Source organism: Sminthopsis crassicaudata, chromosome 2 (genome assembly GCF_048593235.1).
Source record: "Sminthopsis crassicaudata isolate SCR6 chromosome 2, ASM4859323v1, whole genome shotgun sequence".
Classification (NCBI taxonomy): Eukaryota; Metazoa; Chordata; class Mammalia; order Dasyuromorphia; family Dasyuridae; genus Sminthopsis; species Sminthopsis crassicaudata.
The window spans coordinates 138,064,750-138,086,924 of NC_133618.1; the positions used below are offsets into that span (position 1 = coordinate 138,064,750).

Sequence of the window (22,175 nt, forward strand, 5' to 3'; positions counted from 1 at the left end):
GCTATCCTGGTTCAGGCTGCACTGGCCTCAGCCCAGGTCCCAGTCAGTTTTAGCAAAGTTGGACTCTGTCACTTTAGCACACTAGATCTTAAAGCTACAGTGGAGCAGGGACACTTCTAACAATTCTAGGGCAAAAAAGAGGGCTTGTAGTTAGGTTCATAGAAGGATCTCTTCAAACAGTTGCATAAAAATCCTGAAGTTTGGGACATTGCACCTTCCCCTCTGGAAACAGAGCCTTACTTTAACAAAGAGTTAAAAGCCAAGTAATGGGCTAGGAAAATGATCAGACAACAAAAAACTTTCTGATTACAGAAATATATTATGGTGGTAAAGAAGATCAAAACACACACTCAGAAGATAACAAAAATCGAAACATCTATATCCAAAGTCTTCAAGAAAAATAAGAATTGTGCTCAAAAGGGATTTTGAAAATCAAGTAAGAGAGAAAAAATAAGGAAGAGAATTGAGAGTGGTGCAAAAAAGAAATACAAAAAATTAATGAAGAGAAGAATGCCTTAAAAAGCAAAATTCATCAATTGCAAAAGGAAGTACAAAAGCTCACTGAGGAAAATAATTCCTTAAAAATTAGAATTGAGCAAATGGAAGCTAATGACTTTATGAGAAATCAAGATATAATAAAGCAAAACAAAAAAAAAAAAAGAAAAAAATGTGACACATCTCATTGGAAAAATTACTGACCTGGAAAACAGATTCAAAAGAGATACTTTAAAAATCATTGGTCTATCTGAAAGTCATGATAAAAAACAAAGAACTTGGACAACATTTTACAAGAAATTATCAAGGAAATCTGTCCTTATATTCTAGAAGCAGAAGGTAAAATAGAAATTGAAAGAATCCATCAATCACCTCCTGAAAGAGACCCCTAAATGAAAACTCCCAGGAATATTGTATTAATATATTAAATAAAGAATATACATTTGAACAATGTATGCATATATATGTAATATATATACATATGCACACATCTATAAATACATTCACACATCTATATATTCACATATACATATACATATCTCTATCTGCCTCACAAGTAGGATGGGAGTGCCATTATGTGGCTGATGGGAAGCAGAATAGATATATCTCTTATATTTCCTCCTTCAACCTTTTTCTAAGGGAAAATAATTCCTGCCAGGAGGGGAAGTAGAGATTGGAGGGCAGAGGCTGACCATTCTGTTCTCTTCAGAAAGAGGAGGTATTGGATAAGAATTATATTTATCTTCTCCCTTAAATATTAGTTTAGGAAATATAATTTTCATATTCAAGCTAAATATTTGATCAATCTTTCATGTTGGGAAATTAGGATCAAGATTTTATATTTTGACTCCCTTCCCACCAAATAGCAATTTTACAATGAATATACACAGGAAGTAGAAAAGAAATTCATTTAGGCAAGTTGATATCAAGAAGAAATCAAAGAATGTATATATGGGAGACTATGACAATGCAGAGTGAAGGAGCTCTCCCATTGGGAGTGTGTGTGTGTGTGTGTGTGTGTGTGTGTGTGTGTGAGAGAGAGAGAGAGACAGAGAGAGAGAGAGAGAGAGAGAGAGAGAGAGACAGAGAGAGAGAGACAGAGAGAGACAGAGACAGAGACAGAGAGAGACAGAGACAGAGAGACAGAGAGAGACAGAGAGACAGAGACAGAGAGACAGAGAGAGAGACAGAGACAGAGACAGAGAGAGAGAGACAGAGACAGAGAGAGAGAGAGAGACAGAGACAGAGAAAGAGAGAGAGACAGAGACAGAGACAGAGACAGAGATAGAGACAGAGAGACAGAGAAAGACGAAGACACAGAGAGACAGAAAGAGACAGAGGACAGAGACAGAGACAGAAAGAGAGACAGAGACAGACAGACAGATACACACACAGACACACAGAGGTCCTAGATATCACCCAATGGGAAACTCCCCAAAGTTCTCTAGAATAAGAAGAAATAGGATAGAATGGAGATTGCAAGCTCATATGTCATAATCTTCTTAGTCTCATTCTCTCTTCAGCAACCTGAAGTGACTTTTATATTGTCCATCCTCTCAAAGGTGGAAACCAGAAGTGCCCAAAAGGACTGTGGAACCCAAAGAGATTCTCTTCTCTTTTATTCTTTTTAACTCTACCCCACACCTCACACAGGTAAAGGGCATTGATCCTCAGTGAGGAGAGAGTCCCATTACAATGGGCTTTGGGACTTGGGTTATATATACCATCCTTTCTCTATACTCCCCACCCTCCACCATACACAAATACATGCACTCACACATACGCATACCTACATACACACACACACACACACACACACACACACAAACACACATACTGGTTTTGTCTAACTATCCTCATCTTTCATTTTCTTTGGTTCTCTACCTACTTCATATGCACATCACAGGCTGAGTCCAGCTATGGCAGCTCTTCACTGATGATAAAAATAATTTATTTTAGAAATAATGATAGTTTCCCATTTTTTTCTTATTCATTGTTGTCCTTCATTTTCTCTTTCAGCTGAGTCTCATATCAAGCTTTCTGCAGATGTGTTTTTCCCTCAATTGTTTATCCTTTTTTTTTAGGAAGGAAGGAAATAAGCATTCATTAAGGTCCAGTTATGTGCCAGGTACTATGATAAGCACTTCACAAATATTATCTTGTGTAAATCTCACAACAATCTCGGGAGGGAGGTGCTATTATTATCCCTATTTTTACAGTTGTGCATATGGGCAAACAGAGAATAAGTGACTTGCCTGGAATCACACAACTATTAAATATCTATGGCTGGGCTTGATCTCAGGTTTTCCTGACCCTAGGAATTCTGGAGTCTATTCCCCCTCCTAGCTGCCCTTCAGTGTTTGATTTCCTTAGCTTTACAAACTTCCTAATATAAGAATTGCTTATAACTTTCCATCCTCCTCCTTAAATTTTATAAAAGAGTTTATGTTCTAAATTGACATCACCCTTGATTACCACACATTTTTGTATGACAAAGGGATGAGGCTTTTTTTTTTTTTTTTTTTGTAGTTCTTTGGCTTCCAAGTTGTGACTATTGCTGTAAGTCAATTAAGCTTCTATAGAAAATGGTCATAAGACTATATTACTATCTTGCATTTATTTACCAGTGATAGTTTGTCATGTGGACAGCTGTCACTCCATTTTTTCTTTCATCTTTATCTCTATTCTGTACTACTTGTGCTGTGACCTTCACTTTCTATTTAATGTCCTGTCCCTGAGATTATAGAAAATGATTGGTGAGTATTCACCATATCAGGCCTGGAAAAACCCACTGTGCCATCTCCCATGCACTTCTGTGTTATGCTGCCTGTACTCCCAGTTTCCATTGCCTATTAGAATTTGGACTCCCACTCAACATGGATCACTATGCTAGTTACCAATCATCTCCATGTCATGCTGCTCAGAACATACCCTTCCCAACCTTTTCAACTCATGGAAAGTACAAGTTAGTCATACTCCAATCATTTCCTCTGACTTCCCTGGACAAAACACACTTCCCTGATATTTTCATTCCTCTAAAAATATGGGTTTTCCCAATAAGAATACAAGCTCAACAGTAGAGATTACTTTGTTTCCTCTCTCTTGTATCAAAAGCTCTTAGCACAGTACCTGTCCTATAAGCTATATATAAATGCATCTTTCCTTCACCCCCTTCTTTTTTTTTTTTTTTTTATCATTTGGCACTTGTCATGTCCAGTGTCTTCTTGATCTCTTCATAAAGAAAAGATCCATGATACATATGCATCAGTCTCTTGAGTAATCTTTAACCTTTTATATATCTTAAATCTAAATTATATCTTTGCATTAAGATAAATAAATATTAAGGAGCATATTGACCTAGTGTGAAGAATCTTTTTTTCCCATATAAAGCAAAAATCTTTGTATTTCTTTTTATTTGATTAGAAAGTATAGAATATACAAGATACCACTGTGTTTGGAAATTATTGTTTATATAAAAAGCATTTGACTTAAAGAAAGATGTGTCCACAAAATGACAAGATTTTCGAAAATATCTTGGTAGATTTAATTACAGGGATACCTATTAAGTGATCTTCTGACCATGAATATCAAGCCCAGTTTAAAACCAGGAGATTTGTGTTTCTTAGAGGTGTTTGTTAATGTCATGCAGAATGTTCAAAGAAAAGAGGGATTCAAAGAAAAAGAGGGATGCAGATGCTTCTATTTACATATGACATTGTGTTAATTATGTCAATCTCTACAATATTTCAGAGGTTCTTCAATGACATCTATATGTAAAATCAAAAGAGTTTAACAATATACCCAAGAAAAATCAAATGGATAAAGAATGTGTATTTGTTTAGTTTATGACATGCAATTGGAAAGATAGCTCATAAAATGGTTCATTAGTAAATCAGAAAATATTTCATATAGAAAGTGATCTGGGTTTCTAAATCTGAATAGGAGAAAGAGAATGGACGTGATAAATAGCAGGAGTGCTTTCAACCATCTCAACTGTTTCCTAAAAGAAAAGCTCATTTTAAAAATACCAATATTTTTTCTGGGGCTGCTTTATGATTGTAAAACATTGAAGACTATAAACTCTGAAGAATCAAAGTTAAAGGTAAACCAAGGGCAATGGTGAAATTCACTGTTAGCATAAACATGATGCCATATATTACCAGCAATGATTGGTATGAAAGAATGTGTGAAAATGTATGATTGGAAAAATGAGGGGTAGGGATAATAGATTATTAGTCTGAATGCTGGATCATTACAAATAGAATATTAAAAAGCCCAAAAGAAAGTCTTTAGTGTGTTAGAAACTCTTTGGAAAATTCCTAAAAGGGAGTGTATAAGAATTATACTGGATAAGAAGGTAAGAAGAGACTATAACCTCTGCTATTAAAGAGAGTTGAGTTAAAGTGATAAACTTCTAGATATGTCTAAGTCCTGAAATAATGTATATTGTTATATATAATTATATATCAATTATATCGAATTATTAATTTATTAAGCATAGGCATGAAGAAACATAATATCAGTGGTTCTATTTAGAAGTCTTCATATATATATATATATTTGTCTGTGTATGGATACTTCTGTACTCAGTTATAGATAGATATGTATGTACATATTTATAGACACATGCATATACACAGGTATATAATATATACATAACATAGATATATATATACATATACACTCACTATAGTGTGTGTGTGTGTGTGTGTGTATATATATATATATATATATATATATATATATATATATATGTATACATGTGTCTTTATGTGTGTATAGTAGAGGAGCCAATGTCTATCATGTAGGTGGTTTCCATTAAAAAAATTCCCATTTAGAATAAAAAACTTGTAAAAAACTATTTAAAAAACTTTTAAATAAAATCAACATTATCAAATCAGAATTTAGACAACAAGCAAGATGAATCTAATATTTTAATGCAAGAAGGTAAATTTGACTTCATAATTAGTTATTACTGAGACATGATTAAATTCATGATTGGGAGTCTGATTGGACATACCTTATTCAAAAGATAAAGGAGAAGTTAAAGGGAGTCAATGAGAATGGAATAGTATTGTTTTTGTTTTTATTTTACAAATGAATTTTATTTTATTTTTAAAAATATATGCCTTGTCTCCCATTATATCTTTGGAGGAAAGGATATGCACAGTTTAATTGCTTTGGGGGCATATTTCTAAATTGCATTATAGAATGGTAGAATTAATTTCTAGTTCCACCACCAGTGCTGATATACCTTTTTCCACCCCTCCAGCATTGGTGATTTTTCTTTTTGTGCACTTTTCTAATATAATGAGGTATGAAGTAGAAGGACAGAGTTGTTTTAATATATATTTCTCTAAATATTTCTGATTTAGAACGGGGTGTCAAACTTGCAGCAAACATATAAATCTGCTACTCCATAATAAAACTAAAATGTAATTGGAAAATGCTCAGCAAAATACAAATACAATCTGCATAGATAATATTAATTTCTGGGTTTTTTTAAGGCAATATGTAGCCAGAAAGGATCATTTTCTATTTGGGCTTGACATCACTGATTTAGAGTTGATTTTTTTTTTTTTTTTTTGAGAGAGAGAAGGTGGGCAGGAACTATTGTTGGTTTGGATTTGTTCTTTTGAAAACTACCTATTCATATCCTTTCACTATTTATTAATTGAGGAAATCTCTAATTTTTCTCAATTTGAATCAGTTCTGTATATCTTAAAAATCAGAACTGTCAGAGAAACTTGCCAGAAATATTTTCCCCATTTGCTTACTTATTTTATTTAGCTGCATTAGTTTTATTTGTGTGAACATTTTAAAATTTCATATAACCAAAGTTATTCATTATATTTTCAGTGACCCTCTCTATCTCTTATTTGGGAATGAACTGTTCCCCATCTATATATTTGACAGGTAATTTTTTCCTTGCTATTCTAATTTGTTTATAATGTCACCTTTATCCCTAAGTCATATACCTATTTGGAACCTGTCTTGTTATACAAAACAAAATTGTTGATCAATGACTACTTTCTCCCAGATTCTTTCCCTTTTTCCCAAAGTTTTTTTTAAATAGTGAATTCTTTTCCATAATAGCTGGGAAGGTTGAATTGATCAAAGACTAGGCTACTGTACTTTGGAAGTTTGATTGATATGTTGCTTGATAAATAAATTAATTTGATATTATCATTTTTATTATATTGACTTGTTCTATCTGTGAATGATTAACATTTCTACCGTAATTTAAGTCTATCTTTATTTGTGCAATGAGTGTTTTGTAATTTTGTTCATATAGTTTCTTTGTATCTCTTGGCATATCATTTATGTTATTATTTTAAATGAAATGGGTCCATCTCTTCCTACTGGATTTTTTTGATGAATTATGTGAGTTTATTTTCTATCCTGCAACTTTTTTTTTGGAATTTTTAATTGTTTGAATTATTTTTTTTTAGTGGAATTTCTAGGGTTTCCTAAGAAAATCATCATATCATCTGGAAAAGTGATAATTTTGTGTTGTCTTTGCTTATGCATATTCCCTCAATTTGTTTTTATCATCTTTATTTTATTGCTACAACTGATATTTCTAGCACTATATTGAATAATTATGGTGATCATGGAAAATGTGCCTCAATCAAACAAATAAGCTTAATTAAGCATCTACCAGGTACCAGGCATTGTGCTAAACTCTGGGGGGGTGGGGAGTGTACTAAAAGAGACAATATAGTCCCTGTTCTCAGGGAGCTTACAATCTAATAGAGGAGATGTAACAAATATATATACAAACTAGATGCAGGATAAAATCTAGAAACTAGGTGCAGAATAAAAAGGAAATAATTAACAGAGAGGAAAGCCTTGGAATTTAGTGGTGGGAAAGGCTTCCTGTTGAAGATTGGATTTTAGCTAGGACTTAAAGGAAACCAGGGAGATCAGTAGTTAAAGCAGAGGAAAAAAAAACATTTCAGGCATGTGGGACAGAGAAAATGCCCCAAAATAAGAGATGGAGTGTTTTGTTCATGGACCAGCCAAAAAGTTAGTGTCATTGGAGCAAAGAACACCTGTCTGGAAATAAGGTTTAAGAAGACTAGAACTTTGAATGTCAAGTAGAGCATTTTGTATTTGTTCTTGGAGGAAACAGGAAGTCACTGCAATTTACTGAATAAGGATAGGAATTGGGAAGGGGATGACATAATCAGATCTGCACTTTAGGAAAATCACTTTAAAGGCTGAATGGAGCATGGATACATTATTCTTGATGTTATTGGAAAAGCTATCATAGACAATGCTGACACTTATATTTAGACAGATAATACTTATTATTTTAAGTAAAAATGCATTAAGTCCTAACCTTTATATTGTTTTAAATTGGAATGGGCGTTATATTTTATCAAAGGCTGTTTTTTAAAAAAAATCTAATGAGGGAAAGGAAAGGGGGAACCCCGTTTATCAGTGCATAGACAATCCCATGAGGTGCAGTGTCCCTTGTAAATGAATTTACAGGCCCAAAAACCTAGATTGATAAACAAAAGGTTTATTGTAGAAATTTGGAAGTAAAGTTCAGCTAGAAAGATGCCAGAGCCAGAGGTGGCCGCTGGGCAGGCAGGAACCCTTACATGATTGAAAGGATACCATATGTTGGCAGGGAGGGCTCCTGCAAAGAGAGGGCTCCGGTTTGGCCCTTTTATACCTAAAAGGAGATGGGTGGTACCCCCAAGTTCTTGGTGGGCTTTTCAGATAGCTCAGATCTGGTGGGGGCTGAGAGAAGCTGAGCTGATAATGGGGCCTGGGCCCGGATATTCAAAGGGTGCCTTTGACCAGGATTTGTGAATCAAGGTCAGCCATGGGGGTTGGGCAGTCAGAGAGGAATCTTAAAGGGACCTCAACCCCATCAAATCTATTAATCTAATCATATAATATTTTTGTTTTGGATATTAATATGGTCAAATATGTCCAAAGTTTTAAAAAATACTGAAGCAATTCTGTTATGGGCCAGAACTTGAAACAAGGTGCTAAGTTAGTGGAATTGATAAAGACAATGGTTATATAGCATGGTGTTTAACAATTCTCTAGTTCAGTACATGTACTTAGTACTTACTATAGTTCTACAAGATTCACATTTTTGATAAGAGAGTATATATAAGCTAGGAGCCTCAGCCAGGATTCAGTCAGGGAGATTCAGAAGCCAGAGAAGGCAGGTGGGAGCTCAAGCTCTTGGAACCAAGGCCAGACTGAAAGTCTCTCCAGAAAGCTGCCCAGCCCCAGGAAGGAGATAATAAAGGATCTGTACTATAAGAAAGCTAACCGGCCACAGGAAAGGAGACAAGACTTGGAAAGAGACAATAAAGGATTTGGACCTTAACCCCTGGATGCACTTGTAGTGATTACTGAACTGAAATGAAAGCTGTTCCCAGAGAATCCCAAGACAACCCCAACAAGAGAATAATACATTTTAGAGAGAATATTACACAACTCTACATTCCTAGCATAAATCTAGCCTAATCATAGTGTATAATGTTCATGATATATTGAAGTAGTCTTCTTGCTAATACTTTATTTAAATTTTTTTCAGTGGTATGTTTTAGGTATATTAGTCTTTAGTTTTCTATGTTTTGATTCTCCTCAATTTAGGTGAAAAGACCATATTAACCATTAAGACATAGAAAGAATTTGGTAGAACCCTCTTTATCCTATGTTTTCAAACAGTATATGTGCTATTGGCATTTTTAATTTTACTTTAAGCATAAAATATTTTGCTCTAACCCCTCTGACTGTGTGTACATCTTTCTGTTTCATTATATTTCTTGTAAACAACATATTATTGGATTCTGGTTTGTAATCTAGTCTGATATTTTCTTCCATTTTATGGGTGAGTTCATCTCATTTACATTCACAATTATGATTGTTAATTTTGTATTTCTATTCATCCATTCTCTTACACTTTTCCTTCTCTTTAAGAATTTCTTTGAGTTTGTCTTGCTTAAGATTAATTTCTCCCTTAATCTATCCTTATTCTTATTACTCTCTTTCCTTTTCCTCTTTTTCTTGTTTCCCTATTGAATAAAATATATTTCTTTCTCCAACTTTGTACCCATGTATTTTTTCCTCCTTTGACCAGTTGATATGGGAAGGAGGTTTAAGGTTCTCCTTTTGTTTGTATAGGCTTCTCCTTGCTGGGAAATTAATACTAGAAGGAATATTCTAGAGCGTCAGATGCATAGTAAAGTTACAGGTGAGTATAGAAAGATATTGGTGAGAGTTCTAGCAAAGCAATCAGGATGGCCATGCTGTGTAACGCAGTGAGTTCAAGTCATGGTATCATTTAGAGGAATGGGTACATATACTACTTTTTACAGCAATATTATTTTCTGAGGTAGTGTGGTTTAGTAGATAATGTACTAGCTCTTGAGTCAAGAAGATCTAAGCTCAAATTTCACCTCTCATACTAACTGAAAAATAAGCCACTTAATTTCTTTAGTCCTTAGTTTCCTCAACTGCAAAAATAAGGGGAGGGACTTTGGTGAGTTTATATCTCTAAGATCCCTTCCAACTCTAAATCTATGATTATATGGAGGGGACAAGTGTATGCAAATGAGCATGAGTCAAGCTATGGGTATCTTTGCTTCTATTATACACTCACACCTACACACCTCTTCTCTCTCAGACTTCAGCATTTGGCTTCAGATAATGACACTGGGAGTGAGCCTTCTCTCATCCCTGGAGGGATATTTCCTACTCTCCCAAGTGTGTCCATTGCTTCCTCTCCCAGCAGTAACTGAAGGATCCTGTAGATGGTCACCATGGTGACTGATCTTTTTGATGTACCATCTGACCAAATTATGTAAGAGAATTTTCCTCATCCTTCCTTTCCCTTTCCCTATCCAGTGTATTTCCATTCTTCTTTTAAGCTCATCAAACATAGCAGAATCACTCCTAGGCCCTCTATCTAATTATATTCCCTCTATGAGCCCTCATGATAATAGAGTTCTGAGGGGATAAATGTATCATCTCCCCAGTTTATTTTTGTTTAGTCCCTTATGCTCATTCACATTTCTCTTTTTATGTTTTTCTTGACCTCTGTGTTTGCACTTCAAAGTTTCTACTCAACTATGGTCTTTTCATCAGGAAGGCTTAGAAATCCTGTTTCATTAAAGGTTCTTTTTTCCCCTTTAGGATTGCACTCAGTTTTGCTGGATAAGTTGTTTTTGATTATAAGCCTATAACCATTTCTTCTAGAATATTATATTCCCTTACAGTGGTGGCTGCTAAATTTGATGTGATCCTGACTGTGGCTTCTTTTTATTTGAACTCTTTCTTTCTGATTGCTTTGAGTATTTATATTTTTTTGATCTGGAAGCTTGGGTTACAATATTTCTGGGAGTCTTTATTTTGGAGTCTCTTTCAGGAGGTAACAAACTTTGTGCTCTGGGTCTAAGAAATATGAGCAGTTTTCTTTTATAATTTCTTAAAAGTATAATATGTGGGCTCCTTTTTTGGTCATAGCTTTCAGTCAGTCCAATGATTCTTTTCTCCTGGATCTTTTTTTTCCAAGCTAGTTGTTTTTGCTATGATAAATGTTAAGCTTTCTTCTATTTTTCAGTCTTTTGACTTTGTTTTTAATATTTCTTCTTGTCTCATTGAATCATTATCTTCTATTTGGTAAGTTCTAATTTTCAGAAAGTCTGTTCCTTGGGTAAAATTTTATACCTCTTGTTTCAAGCTGTTATTTCTTTTTCCAAATCTTTTTTCTATAACTTCCATTTTGTTTCCCATTTTTTTCCTTTAATGTTCTATTTAGTTTAAAAAACATTTTAAAGCTCTTTTCTTTTTCTTTTAAACTCTCACTTTATTTCTTCCAGGAATATTGGTTGGATTGTGTTTTTCTTTGGTTCTCTACTTATTGTTATTCAGTTGTGCTCAACTCTTTGTGATCCATTTGGAGTTTTCTTGGCATAGATAATGGAATGGTTTGCCATTCCTTTCTCCAGCTCATTTTGAGGCAAACAGGATTAGATGAATTTCTCAGGATTACATAGCTTCTAGGTATCTGAAGTGAAATTTGAACTCAGAGATGATTCTTCCTTTCTCCAGAATCAACTCTAGCCAATGTGCCACCCAGTTTTCCTATACAGAGTTTGAAGTCATTCTCTTCAGAATTTGTGGATTAGGAGTTCCTGGTACATATGAACTCTTTATGGTGATATTCTTCTTCTTTTTATCTTCTAATTAGTTTATAGCTTATGGGTTGATTTGAGATTTGATGTTAGGTCCAATATCTGTGTATATATTTGGGAAGAATATACATATTGGTGTTCTCTCCTTGTGTGTGTGTGTGTGTGTGTGTGTGTGTGTGTGTGTGTGTGTGTGTGTGTGTGGTTTTTTTTTTGTTTTTTTTGTTTTTGTTTTTGTTTTTGTTTTTGGTTTTTGGGCTGTTTTCTTGTAGTGCAGTGTTTTATTCCTGTATTTCACTGACAGTTTAGGCTGGGGATCTGTAAGTTTTCAAAGCTCTCAAAGTCTGATACGGGGCAAAGCCAGTTCATTTCTTTTCTGAGTTGAGCTTTGCAAGTTCCTAACCTCCTTTTGAGTCTGCAAAACACTCCTGTGAGCTTATCCCTTTTTGAAAGCCCCAGTACATTGCTGCAAAATTCAGCTACTATCCACTGTATGGAAAGCTCTGCAGGTTCAGAATTATACAAGTTCCTCTTTGGTCTGGGTTTTGTGCTCTGGTTATTTTGCTGCAGGCTTCAGATTAGACTAGACAGACGGCTGTAACTGAGACCCTGCTCCAGTCTTAGAGCCCATGCCATATAGTTGTTATTTGCTTCTGCTCTTGCTCTTTTTTTTTTTTTTTTTTTTTTTTAGGACACAATTTATGATCACCAATTGCTCATGTCCATGGAAAACCACCTCCAGGCACAGATCTTCTCTTAGTAAGTCTTTGATCTGTCACCTAAAACTGGGTAGTGAGGCACTGAATAATACTCTGTGTCCATGTGCCCAGGTCAGATCCTATCCTTGGTGTCCACAAACCTCTCTATCTATTACTCTTTGCTAATGTGAGCTTGGAAATATGAATCAATATAATTTCCCCTTAATTTTTACATCAGTCCTTAATTCAGTACATTTCCCTCATTCTTTATGAAAGAATTGTGTTGGGGAGGGAAACTATTCTTGCTCCTTCGTTTTGGCTATGCTCCTCTGGGTAGCATTGTTTGTTTTTTAATCTTATTTCAGTTGATATTTTTGCTTTTATATCACTTTAATTTAAAAAGATATCCCCTTTCCTACCCAGTGAGTTATTCCTTACAACAAAGATTAAAAAAAAAAGAAAAAACAGTTCATCAAAACAACTGACTGAACAGTATATGATAATGTTCCACATCCATAGTCCTCCACCTTTGCAAGGGGGGAAAGGGAGAATGCATTTTCTCTGGGACTAAGCTTGGTTATTATAATTACAAAAATTAATTTTCTTTTGTTGTTCTTTTCATTTATATTTTTGTTGTCATTTCTAAAATAAGTGACCTGATTACATGATCTTTGAAGTTCATTCTCCTTCTAAAGTTCTAATAAAATACTGTGAATTAGTGAATTGAGTCTCTAGATCTGGAGTCTAGAAGCCTTGGGTTCAAATTTTGGCTTTGTCATTAATTGTATGATGTTAGGCAAGCCAATTATCCTGTCTCAGTCTCAATTTCTTCATCTCTAACATGGAGATAATATCATCTTTAACTCTTACCTCATGAGATAGTTGTGAGTACTAAATCAGATAATGTATGTAAAGTGCTTGGCAAACCTCAAAGGCTACTTGTCAGTTATTATTATCATTGTTTCTTATAGAAGCTTTTGACTCTGTTCCAGGTTGCTGAAGTTGTTGGGGTTCTGCCTTGGATAAGAGGATATTTGTGTTTAATGTAAATGTATATGGAACATCAAATAAACCATGAAACTGTTAGTACTTGTTGCTACTCTGTTCCATAGATGTTCAAACTGTACATTGTAGGAGTTGTTTAAATTGTTAAATAGTTCCTTTAAGGGGCTGAGAACTCTGGTATTTTGCCACTTATCTCTGGAACCTTCTATGACTTAGAAAGCAAATAAAAAACCAATATATCTTAGGCTCAGAGTGAAGAACTTTTAAAGATCCCTTGGAAGTCAATTACACTCAAATCACCTTTTATGACTTCAAACTATCAGGCTACAAAAATAAGTTGAACCACCAAAAATGTTAGCTGAAAGATAAAACCTGTATAAGGAACTTTAATTTCCCCTTGGAGCAAGTGCCCAAAGGGTTGGTTTCCATCTGTGATTTCCAGTGCTTTGAGGATATACAGATCTTGATCATGTGGTATTTGGGGTCCAAGTGAGCCTTTCTTTGATCTTACTATTTCTACTAAGATTTGCAAGCACACATAAGAGGAACTGAATAGGGAAGGACAAAATTGTCTCTTGACTATCTTACCCCATACCTCAATTTCCACATTTTCTGCTCTATCTTGAAATACTGGAGAATGAATGGCATGTGGAGTATCGATTGCCTGTTTTTAGAGGAATTTTCTTTCCCCCCTGTAGCAAGTCCCCAAAGGCTTGTTTTCATTTGTGAGTATGCAAACCTTTGTGATTAAGTATTTTGTGCATACTTCATTTACAAAGTGTCACTACAATTCATTCAATGGGTTTCAAGGACTTTTTTCAAGGTTTTTCAAAGGCTTAAGAAGGACTTTTAAAAACAGTCCAAAATCTATGATTGAATAATTCCATAGAGATTATTATTTGTCCTTTGTTCTCGAAGAAGACCATGACATCAAGGAGGTGATGCCATGATGTGCAAGTAACTTGGATTTTAGTGAAAGAGGGCTGGGCAAAATCACCAGCCTCATTTTCTTCCCCTGAGCATCCAGTGGAAGGATAAAGACCAGGAAGACTAGAGATGGCCCTGGATGCCATGGAAGTCCTTGGCCTTTTTAAGCTAAAGTATATAACAGTTTCAGGGTTTTTTTTTTAATTTACTAATAGCTTTTTATTTTCAAAATATATGCAAAGACAGCTTCTAATATTTACCTTTGAAAAACCTTGTGTGCCTTGTGTCTCCCTCCTTCCCTCCACTTTCCTCCCCTAGACAACAAGTAATCCCATATATATTAAACATATGCAATTTTTCTATCCATATTTCCACAATTATCATGCTGCACAAGAAAAATCAGTACAAAAAGAAAAAAAAATTAGAAAGAAAAAAAGCAAGCAAACTAACAAAAAGGTGAAAATGCTAGGTAGTGATCCATATTCAATTCCCACAGTCTTCTCTAGGGGTGCAGATGGCTCTCTTCATCACAAGTCTTTTGGAGTTGGCCTGAATCACTTCATTGTTGAAAAAAAGCCAAGTACAGGTCTCAGTTTAAATGAGGCAACCGACATTTAGTGATTAAGACTAGGTAAGACTGGTTGGTTGGTTGTTATCATTTGTTTTTTGAAGAGGACCAAAATGACATCACTATGTTAAAGTCCAATTACAGTGTGTCTGACTGTGACTGCTCAGACCAATATGAGCTTGAAGTGCTCTATCACAGACCAGACAAAATAGTCCCTACAAACATTTGGGGTGGATTCCCTAATTTTGTGCATCTCAGGTTTCTTCTGAGCTAATTCAATTCTGCTTTGCTCATGGAGCAGAGTGCCTTCTTTGATGGAGGTACTCCATGTAGAGTGGTCCTGTGCCAGTGTCTCCCATGCCAGACAATCAATTCTGAAGTTCTTGAGAGACTTGAGAGTGTTTTTATATTGCTTTTTTGGACCACCTTGTCAGTGTTTTTCCTGTGTAAGTTCTCCATAAAATAATATTTTTGGCAAGTGTACACTGGCATTTGAAGTCATCGCCAGCTCTCTTGACTCTGTCCTGCTACTGGACAGTGGTGATTGGAAGAGAGAGTGAGGTTTACAACTTTGTGCCTCACTTAAATTAAGGGTTATATAAGAAATGAGGTTGAGAATAACCTCTTCAAACTGTCCAGAAACCCTGAGGGTCTTTCCCTCCAAAACTGATTCCACACAGAAACATCCTTAGTTGGTTAGCATTTAGGGTTGTAGGATTTAATTAATTAAGTCCTACCCTTATACAAAGATCCTCTGAGTATCAATATCAATCAAGAGAATAAGAAGACATGGTCACTAAAGACATTATAAAGAATGTCCTATTTATCATTCAAGTAGAAGAGAAAGTCCTTAGAGATGGTAAAAATATGCTTCTTTTTCCTCCTTATCCTCCTCCTCCTTCTTTTTCTCCTCCTCCCCTTTCTTCCTTTTCCTCCTCCTCCTTCTCTTCCTTCTTCTTCTGTCCTGTAAAGAACATGTTGTTAAGTTCATTAAATCTCAGAAGACTATGGATCTACTAATTTAGATCTATAGTTCCTCAAAAGAGATGGGCTAACAGCAAAGGAAAACCAAGTGGATGAAGAGTGACTACTACCTAGATTAATGACATGTAGCTTGATGGGTAGCTCATTGAATTAGAACCGTATATTTATCTTGGGTCCAGATGGCCTAAGTGTGGGAAGAGCAGTCTAGTTTGTATTTGAAACATTGCACAAGTATCTCAGGGACTGAAGCTGCTTTCTGATATAATTCAGCTTTAAAACAGAACTATTTTGGATATGGTTATGCATCACAGGTCTCCAAGAATCTGAATTGCAGGCAAACCAAAGTTAATGAAGAATGAAGGGTTAATATTAAAAGGATACAGAAATATTGATTTTCTTAAAAGAATTATGTAAAAATTTATTTGGAAAAGGTGGATTGACATTGCATACAAAATGTTAACGAGATCTAGATCAAGGGTATCAGGGGGTCTTAATTTTGTGCATGTGTGTATGTGTGTGTGTATTATGGACATCTTTAGATGTCTATGGACATTCTCAAATAATGTTTTAAAATGAATAAATTAAAATAGATGAGATTACAAAAACTAATTACACTGAAATACAATTATGTTAACTATGTGTGTATCTATGTATCTATCAATCTATCTCTATAAGCAAGGAAGAAAGAAAACAAGCCCTTATTAAATGACTACTATGTTCCAGGTAATAAAACTACAAATGCTTTCCCATTTTATTCTCCCAATAATCTTGATCATTGTACACATTTTTTTTTTAAACATTTGAGGAACTGAGGCAAACAATTTTTTAAAAAAGTGACTTATCCAGGACCACACAGCTTTTCTTGATTCTAGGCCCAGCACTGTATCCACTATATTGCCTTATAAAAAAATTCATAGACCTTAGGTTAAGAATTCTTGCTTTAGAGGAAGGCCTCCAATATTTTGGGAACATCCTCTCTGGAGAATTTATGGGAAGACATGGGCAAGAATTACACAAGATGAAAAACCCATGAATGGGTTGTGACTTACCCTGATGAGACCATGAATCCACCAATGTTTAATTACACAACAATAGATAAATCTAAGTTTTAGCATATTAAGTTATAACATTTCATTAATGGAACTTTTAAAAAGCTTCTTCAAGAGCATCAGTGCAATCAGTATAGACTTTAAAGGTGCCAAATGTACTTTATTGAGCAAACCAGCTTTGTGATCATTGGCATATGAAAATTGTAAATGATAATTTTTTAAAGATATGGCAATTTTAGGTACTTCTTCAGGCTTTTGTGGATCTTATAAATTAATATTCCAGTGCACCTGTGATCTAATTAATCTGAGTATTCCCTCCAATGGTGCAGATTACAGAAACATCTGTAAATGTTGTGTATTTAAATCTATGTTCTGTGTCCTCCTGTGTTCGGCTGACTAAGAAATGAGCATTTAACCAAGTCTTTTCACCCTTCATCACAAGTCCAGCTGAAAGCAGCAATAGGAATTGTATCTGTTCTGGTAGACGACGCAGTATAGACGATGCAGTAGATAGAACATTGAGTCTGCAGAGAGGAAGCAGAGTTCAAATGTAGCCTCAGAGATTTACTAATCATATGACCCCAAGCAAGTTAATTTACCTCTGCCTTAGTTTCCTCAACCGTAAAATGGGGATAATAACACCTAGCTGTAACCTAATAGATGCTATGTAAATGTTGATTCCTTCCTTTTTTAACTATCCTGGAGAGTTTTTTTTTTTTTTTTTAAATACCCAGTACATCATATCTACAGCCCAAATTCTATCCATCCCAGGAAACTACAGCTCTCCCAGGATTTGTTTTCTTTACTTTTTTTTTTTTTTTTTTTTTTTTTTTTTTTTTTTTTTTTACCTTTTGTCCTAACCTAAGTTTTTAGGCTTCTTAGGGTAAATGGGTGAAATCTATATTGGAGGCTTTCCTCACTGATGGTTAAGAAGATGGTGACTCCAGTGCCACACAAACTATAAGCGATTATTCACTAGCGATATGGTGTGAACTTAAGAACCTTGGATATTCCACGCATCTTTCTTCTATATATATATATTTTTGGGGGGGTAGTACATACATATACCTTACTTTTTGATTAATTCTGTATCAACAAATGGGGGTGGAGGGAGGTGTTGCTTGGTGGTTTTTTATATAGGTATAGGAATTCAGCTTAAGACTTCATAGTTATTGGCAAATCCCTGGTGAAGAAACTCCATCCAAACGCAAGTGGGCATTTTCTCTGGAGTCCTAGAGAGCTGACTAGAGCGGGAAGACCCTTATTTTTACAGCCTGGGAAACAGATCAGGCGCCAGGAGTTCTGAGCCCCAACCTTGAGCTCCCTCTATTACATCAGGTGATAAAAATGGAGAGAACTGGAGAGAACTTTCAGTAAAGCAAAAGGAGTTACATACAAACACATTTGGGAAACGTTACATTTCAGATTATTTCTTGGTTCAAATTCCAAACCAACTCCCCCCAAACCTTTTATTGAACCTCATTCCCCTCCCAACTCCATATGACCATTTCTCACATGGAGATTTTTGACAATCACAAAGCTAATTGGAGAGACACCTTATGTCAGGTAGTCCACTCTCGGCCACACCCTCCGGGCGCACAGTGAGCAATCCTAGGGTGGGACAAGATAGGGAAAACTTTGCCATCCTCAGCTCTCGAAACCCCCAAGTGCAGAGGGGCGGGGCCAGGGAACCCCACGGCACCGGCGGTGCTCCTCGAGCCAGTTCTCTCAAGGTAGCAGAGTGGTGTCAAGGAGGAGAGGTGCCAGGGAAGATTTCTGGGGCCATCCCACGGTGACAGATCTCCAAAGCCTTATCTCTGAGCCTTCGGTGCCAACCCCGCACCCTCCCCAGACCTTCAGATCCCAAATTTTCGACTCCTTCCCCCTGACACTCAGCCTCTTAGTGCCTCGGAGGCTTCGTGGAGTCCCGGCCCCCTCCACCGGTCCCCCCGCTCCCGAGGCTCTTTCTGCCAGTGCAGAACTCGAACTTCTCTGCCACGGGGCACTGTACTGTAGCCTCCCAGCCCCCGCCCCACGTCCCCCGGGCTTTCGTTGCGCTGCTGCCGCCGCCGCTGTTGAAACTGCTGCTGCTGCTGCTGGAGCTAGGAGGTGGAGCCGAGCGGCGGAGGCAGGGAAAGTTCAGGCAGCAGTGAGAACAGCAGGAGCAGCCACCGCCGCCGCCGCTGCCGCCGCCGCCCGAGCCTGGGGAAGCAGCGAGAAGAGATGCGGCCATGTGGTCAGTACCAGCCCCCGGCATGTGCTTGTGTCCCAGGGTCAGTGGACATTGGGGGTTGCGGAGGAGTGCGCAGAGAAAAGGGACCAAAGGGTCTCCCGTCCCTTTGGAGCATTCCCTTGTAGCTTCCCTCGTCTCCCCACCCCCTCCACCCGGTGCAGCCCCTTGGCGGATAGTGCCGCGCCTGGCTTCCCTCCAGCCTTGGGCTGAGCCGACTGCCCTCGGAAGCTCCCTTCGGGGCGGGCTCCGTGACCTGGGCTGGGGCTGGGGGCTGCCCCCTTTCCCAGGGGACGTACATCACTCAGGTGTAAGGTCCGGGGGACGCAGAGGAGGGACTGGACAGGCTTGGGTTGTGGGGGAGGAGGGTGGGAAGCCACTGACAGGGCCGGAGAAGGTTTAGTTTGGTGTACTGATCCATCCGGTGGCCTTTTCCTGTTTAATTGGCGTGCTAAAAACCAAGGGCAGCAGAGCTGTTTTGAAAAGTAACCAGTACACTTTGCCTTTCGAGGTAGGTGGGGCGGGTGGGGGGCACAGCGTGCCCACCTACCCAGTGCATTCTCCGTCGCCTTGCCTGTCCCGAACCCCAGAGCCGACACGTACCATGGCTCGTTGGAATACGCGTGGGGGGTCACTGCTGCCTAGAGGGGCTGCCCAGAGGAAGTGTTTTTTTGTGTGCAGTGAGTGAAAAGAAGCATTTCTCTTGGCATTGTCTCGTATGAAAGGGCGGTGGAAACCTGTTCCGAAGTTGTTTATTGCCAAAAGTGCCTTCCTGCACCTGCACTCCCCGCATCGATTTTGAACTTAGACTTTTATTGACATGTACAAAAGGAAGAATGATATACAAGTTCTTAACTGTACAGTATATGCCAAAACATGAAGACCTTTCAGATATTCTGAAATGATAGTATAACTGGTTTCCAAACTCTGCTCTTCCCTCAGGTTCAAAAGCTCTGTAAAATCAATGTTCTACGTCTGACGCCTGCTAATCTAGGTGTAAGGAGAGTTCTGAGAGGGAACTCACTTGCATAGATTATATGATGTAAATTTAGAGTTCATTCTGCTAAGTTTCTTGCTTTGTCTTTTAAAGTTTAGTGCTTGTATGTTGTGATTAACAAAGTGCAGTACTTGTAACGGCATGTATTAATATCCTTTGTATGAGGGTTTCTCCTTGCTAATTGGAGATTGTGCAGACTATCATCCTTGAAGATGAAAAAAGGGAAGGGAACAGGTTTAAGGCTGAGCATAAGAAGTGACTGTGTAGAATTTCTACCATTTGATATGTGTGGTGCTGCCACAGCATAAATTCCTGGAAAGCAAGGGCTGTGTGTCATATGTGCTACTGACTGCACTTAATGTCTAAAAAACCAAAAACTCCTTCCATTAAGATGCTGCTTTATACTCGACAAACAATACATTGGAAAAATGCTTTAATAATCTCATTTATTTATTTATATTAGTTTCAGTATAGAAATTTGTAAGCAGTTTGTATTCAAAGCAGAATGAGACTATTACGGACTAAGAATTCAGCTTTTGCTTTTTTAAAAGAGTTCCTTAATTTTTTTATTTTTTTGTACTTAACTCTTACTCTTCTTAAAATAGCTTTTAATCTACCAGTTGGGTGATGTTGCTTATTTGATTAAGCAATTTCAGTCTGTGTCATAGGATGATGGCCTTGAAAATTACACATATTGAGATTCTTTGAAACATTCTATTTCCTGATTTTTCCTAACTTTGTTTCTTATAGTTTTAATATTTGTTGAAAAGAAACATAATATATGACAATGGCCAGCAAACATTTTTCCTGATATTCCATATATAAAAAGCTCCTTACAGTTCCAAAGGAGAGTCCCAACATATATTAAGAGATTAGCTAAGACTCTATGATAAAATTACATATTGATTCTATCTTATACTGAAACAACCCTATAAAATATATGAAATAAAAGTTGAAACAGTAACTTCACCACTAGGGGACCTCTCTGTATAATATTACTGTTCTCAGCAGTCACAAAAAAGCTAACCTTTCAGGTAGCAAAGGAATTTAGTTTACTGAATTAGCCTGATAGAGATAATTATATTTCTCATACCTAAATTTCAAACAGGGACATGCTTGTTTAAAAACTCTGTTAAAGACAAAAATAAGCTAAGTAGTTTTTACTTCTTAATTCTTGGTTCTTTTGAAATAACTAGAAGTAAGGGAACAAACTCCTGAAAATGTTTATTTATTTCAATAAAATCTATTTAGAATCATAATTTTGGTTCAAGTATGGCAAAATTATTTTGGCTTCTCTCTGTTGTTTTCTCTTTACCCTTTTCCCCCAACCCCAATTTCAGAATTGTGAAAGATACTGCATTTCATGGAGCAATATTTGTGATGAGAGCAAACAGGAGACATATATGACAGCTGATATTTTTAAGGCACTTAAACTGCCAGAAGTTCTCATCCTTTTCTCATTTTTAAGTGGTGCTAGGCAAATCATGTTGTTGTTGTAGCATGAAGTCCTGCCTTAAAAAAAAAAAAAAAAAAAAAAAAAAAGATTTTCTAAAAGCAGCCCTCTTGTTTGGGAGTTCTTGTTTATCACTGAAGTCTAATATGAATAGTTTGAGTCAGGTTTTAGCATATTTATTGGAGTAATAAAATGCACATCTAATTGTGTTTTTATTTGTAGGTTATAATTTGCTACACGGTAGACAGTTAACCCTGAGGATGTATGTAAGCATTCAAGGTCTCAAAATATTACTGCCTTGTGAACAAATATAGAAAATAATACTACTTTAAAGTATTTAGCTAAATTTCATTAATATGCTAAACTACATATTAATCTGTAATGCACATTAAAGAATATATGGAAAAGTTAAGGATCACTGAGGGTCCTCAATCTTAAAATTGTCAATAACCTTAGCTCTAGCTTTCTTGTCTTCATATGGTAGAAGTACAGTTCTGTGATTTCAGAAAATTACAGGTCATGTAAACTCAGTGGCTTGACAGAGGACTCTTAAGCTGTGTGGAATATTGGAGTTAAAAGCTAGAGGCTCCAGGCTTCACATTTT

General features: G+C 36.6%; 1 protein-coding gene across 13 annotated transcripts in view; it reads left to right on the forward strand.

Moving 5' to 3' along the window:
- The first annotated feature begins 18,570 nt into the window (after positions 1–18,570).
- The window catches only part of CSGALNACT1 (chondroitin sulfate N-acetylgalactosaminyltransferase 1), a 395,383-nt gene continuing 391,778 nt past the window's right edge, over positions 18,571–22,175 (forward strand). For 8 of the 13 annotated variants that reach the window (XM_074287425.1, XM_074287424.1, XM_074287429.1 and 5 more), the window contains exon 1: positions 18,572–19,127. The gene's annotated coding sequence lies outside the window, so the exon portion shown is untranslated. Of the gene's footprint in view, positions 19,165–19,516; positions 19,633–22,175 lie in introns of those variants that run through there. The other 5 variants (XM_074287427.1, XM_074287431.1, XM_074287435.1 and 2 more) reach the window with 3 other exon arrangements.